At 39.0% G+C, this 4989-nt stretch overlaps 1 pseudogene; it reads left to right on the forward strand.

Annotated features, from left to right (window-relative positions):
- Window positions 1–2345: 2345 nt before the first annotated feature.
- Window positions 2346–3052, forward strand: LOC103007415 (RING finger protein 11-like; annotated as a pseudogene).
- The last annotated feature ends 1937 nt before the right edge of the window (window positions 3053–4989 follow it).

Raw genomic sequence — 4989 nt, forward strand, 5'->3', positions numbered from 1 at the left:
TACATAATAAAGGCTATATATGACAAACCCACAGCCAACATCATCCTCAATGGTGAAAAACTGAAACCATTTCCACTAAGGTCAGGAACAAGACAAGGTTTCCCACTCTCACCACTATTATTCAGCATAGTTTTGGAAGTTCTAGCCACAGCAATCAGAGAAGAAAAAGAATAGAAGGAATCCAAATGGGAAAAGAAGAAGTAAAGCTGTCACTGTTTGCAGATGACATGATACTATACATAGAGAATCCTAAAGATGCTACCAGAGAACGACTAGAGCTAATCAATGAATTTGGTAAAGTAGCAGGATACAAAATTAATGCACAGAAATGTCTTGCATTCCTATACACTAATGATGAAAAATCTGAAAGTGAAATTAAGAAAACACTCCCATTTACTATTGCAAGAAAAAGAATAAAATATCTAGGAATAAACCTACCTAAGGAGACAAAAGACCTGTATACAGAAAATTATAAGACACTGATGAAAGAAATTAAAGATGATACAAATAGATGGAGAGATATACCATGTTCGTGGATTGGAAGAATTAACATTGTGAAAATGACTCTACTACCCAAAACAATCTACAGATTCAATGCAATCCCTATAAAACTACCACTGGCATTTTTCACAGAATTAGAGGAAAAAATTTCACAGTTTTTATGGAAACACAAAAGACCCCGAATAGCCAAAGCAATCTTGAGAATGAAAAATGGAGCTGGAGGAATCAGGCTCCGTGACTTCAGACTATACTACAAAGCTACAGTAATCAAGACAGTATGGTACTGGCACAAAAACAGAAACATAGATCAATGGAACAGGATAGAAATCCCAGAGATAAACCCACTCACATATGGTCACCTTATCCTTGATAAAGGAGGCATGCATATACAGTGGAGAAAAGACAGCTTCTTCAATAAGTGGTGCTGGGAAAACTGGACAGGTACATGTAAAAGTATGAAATTAGAACACTCCCTAACACCATACACAAAAATAAACTCAAAATGGATTAAAGACTTAAAGGTAAGGCCAGACACTGTCAAACTCTTAGAGGAAAACATAGGAAGAACACTCTATGACATAAATCACAGCAAGATCCTTTTTGACACACCTCCTAAGGAAATGGAAATAAAAACAAAAATAAACAAATGGGATCTAATGAAACTTAAAAGCTTTTGCACAGCAAAGGAAACTATAAACAAGACCAAAAAAAACCCTCAGAATGGGTTAAAATACTTGCAAATGAAGCAACTGACAAAGGATTAATCTCCAAAATTTACAAGCAGCTCATGCAGCTCAATAAAAAACAAACAAACAACCCAATCCAAAAATGGGCAGAAGACCTAAATAGACATTTCTCCAAAGAAGATATACAGATTGCCAACAAACACATGAAAGAATGCTCAACATCATTAATCATTAGAGAAATGCAAATCAAAACTACAGTGAGATATCATCTCACACCGGTCAGAATGGCCATCATCAAAAAATCTAGAAACAATAAATGCTGGAGAGGGTGTGGAGAAAAGGGAACACTCTTGCACTGTTGGTGGTAATGTAAGTTGATACAGCCACTATGGAGAACAGTATGGAGGTTCCTTAAATAAACTAAAAATAGAACTACCATACAACCCAACAATCCCACTACTGGGCATATACCCTGAGACAACCATAATTCAAAAAGAGTCATGTACCAAAATGTTCATTGCAGCTCTATTTACAATAGCCAGGACATGGAAGCAACCTAAGTGTCCATTGACAGATGAATGGATAAAGAAGATGTGACACATATATACAATGGACTATTACTCAGCCATAAAAAGAAATGAAATTGAGTTATTTGTAGTGAGGTGAATGGAGTTAGAGTCTTTCATACAGAATGACATAAGTCAGAAAGAGAAAAACAAATACAGTATGCTAACACATATATATGGAATCTAAGGGGGAAAAAAAAAGGTCATGAAGAACCTAGTGGCAAGATGGGAATAAAGACACAGACCTACTAGAGAATGGACTTGAGGATATGGGGAGGGGGAAGGGTAAGATGTGACAAAGTGAGAGAGTGGCATGGACATATATACACTACCAAACGTAAAATAGATAGCTAGTGGGAAGAAACCACATAGCACAGGGAGATCAGCTCGGTGCTTTGTGACCACCTAGAGGGGTGGGATAGGGAGGGTGGGAGGGAGGGAGATGCAAGAGGGAAGAGATATGGGAACATATGTATATGTATAACTGATTCACTTTGTTATAAAGCAGAAGCTAACACACCATTGTAAAGCAATTATACCCCAATAAAGATGTTAAACAAAACAAAACAAAAAACAGCACACATATCACACACTCAAGCCCCGGAAGATGGGGAAATGCCTTAAGTCCCCCACTTCGGATGACATCTCCCTGCCTCACAAGTCTCAGTCCGACTGGGCTAGCTTTGGCAAAGAGACGGAGCTGTATCAGGAGCCGCTGCTGCCATATCTGGATCAAGTTCCAGTTTTGGTCTATCATCTAACACCTAGCCAGACTCGCCTAGCAACTCAGCTGAGAGGAACAAATAAGGATAGCTCAAAGAATAGGCCTCATACAGCATCAGCCTAAAGGAGTTTATGACCCTGGAAGAAACGGATCAGAAAAAAGGATCCAGGGGACTTCCCTGCTGGTGCAGTGGCTAAAGACTCTGCACTCCCAATGCAGGGGGCCCGGGTTCGTTCCCTGGTTAGGGAACTAGATCCCACATGCATGCCGCAACTAAGGGTTTGCATGCCACAACTAAGGAGCCCACCAGCTGCAAATAAGACCTGGCACAACCAAATAAATAAATAAATAAATAAATAAATAAATAAATAAATAAAACAAATCTTAAAAAAAAAAAAGATCTGGGAATGTGTGATCTGTATGATGGACTTTGTTTATGAGAACCCAATTTGATTTCTGCTGTGTATGCAGATCACCTGGGCTGTACAGATGACTGGCTGATGAGATCCTTCACGTGCCCCTCCTGCATGGAGACAGTTGACACAGCACTGCTTTTATCCTACGAGACTAACTGAGCCAGTGTCTCTCACCTGACTTCAAGTGAACCATCATCTTTGGTGGTTTTGATCTGTTGTCGTTGAGCCCAAAGAGCCAGGGATTAGGAATTAAGATCATGCACAAAAGTTTCCTAAAAATTCCTGAACGGCTGCAGGGAAAATGTTGGGGAAAAGTACATGATATTTTAGAAATTTAGGGGGGAAAGTAGGATGGTATTTTTATGTAAAGCCTTCACCCAGTGTTTAAAAATATAATTGTATTTAGATCTTGTTATTGCTCCAGTGCATAGGAATTGTGTAAAGTGTTACAGCAGCTATATATGTTTAAATTGTGTGTCGAAGATTAAGATAAAGATAGTGGTTGTTTTTCCTAAGTGAGATAACTTTCTTCTTCCCCCTACCCAAATTCTTTTCAGAAGTTGCTGGCATTTGGATCAAGGTTTTATTAAAAGCTACATTTTATAACACTGGCACAAAAAAAGTAGTTTTAAGCTTGTTTGCATAGTTCTTTTTTTTTTTTAGAATAAACAGAGCATTTATTTTTTACTTTATAGGAACTCCACAAGTTAAGGTCCCATTGTTCTTTTGCTGTGATTGTTGTTACTATTGATGTTGCTGTTTTCTGTCTTTGCTGGTTCTTTCTAATCTACCATTTGTCATTATTGGCATATGATCATCTCAGGGTCACAAGATGGCTGCTGTAAAACCAAGTATCATATTCTCACAAAACAAGGAGAAAGCAGAAAAAGAGTCCAAATGGTCATTTTCCTAATGCATATTTATCTTTTTTCAGAGAAAAATACCATTCTCATAAGCACAATAACAGCCTTCCCCTAATTACTCATTTGCCAAAACAGATTGATATGACCATTCATAAGTCAATTCATGGCAAAGAGCGATATGAGAATGATTGTCTTAGCCTAACAAGGATTTATCCACTAAAGCTGAATGCTTCACTCCTCAAAAAAATCATAAAGTTCTATGAGCAAGGAAGAGCTAATAAGTGACTGTTAAGTAAACCATCAGAATTGTTTGTCCAAGACCATATGATTCTTTTTTTCCACTGGAAATGGAATTCATTACCTTAGGTCTTTTTAAATAGTGTACTATTACTGTTGGGGCTGGCTCTGTGCTTGAAAACCAGTTTATTTATAATTTGTTACAAGTGCTATATCTGTTTGCAGTTAAGAAATGCAGAATTCAAAGTGCTCTCCTAGCTTGTAAGCAAACTGAGATTCATTGTCCCTCTTCTATAAAAAAAATGAGTCAATGTGTCCAGAAACTAACTCTAGTAAAGTGGGGTTTAACATTAAAAAAAAAAAAAGTGAGGGTGGAGCCCTCATGAATGAGATTAGTGTCCTCATAATAAGAGACAAGAGAGAGTTTACTTGTTCTCTGAATCTATGTGAGCATGTGATGAGAAGTCTGCAGTCTGATCTGCAGTCTGCAGCCAGGAAGCAGGACCTCATCAGAAGCTGAATGTGCTAGCATCCTCATCTTGGACTTCCAGCTTCCACAACTGTGAAAAATAAATTTCTGCTGTTTATCAGTCACCCGGTTTATGATATTTTGTAGTAACAGCCTGAAAAGACTAAGACAGGGTACTCCTGACATGGGAGGACCTCCCATGTCCTAGACGTCCCGACACATTCTCAGCCTTCTTTCTATTTGCCATCCTGCACTTGTGTTTGTGATAGCTAGGCCTCTGACCCTCAGTCTGCCACTTGGTACCACACAGAGGAAAATTTTCATCCCTTTTCCTCAGACCATAGCTGGTGGGCCAGGAGAGGACCCACTGCGCCTCAGCTGGTGTGCCTGATCCCACTTCCTTGACATCTTGGAGAGAGCTGAGCCCTGCCTCTTGTGGGCTGGCTGGCTCCACTGGACCTTGTCATAATTTGCACTGCTGAACTTACCAGTCATGGGAGCATTACTTGCTTGAGAGACCCTTGAGG

This window comes from Balaenoptera acutorostrata, chromosome 19 (genome assembly GCF_949987535.1).
Source record: "Balaenoptera acutorostrata chromosome 19, mBalAcu1.1, whole genome shotgun sequence".
Lineage (NCBI taxonomy): Eukaryota > Metazoa > Chordata > Mammalia > Artiodactyla > Balaenopteridae > Balaenoptera > Balaenoptera acutorostrata.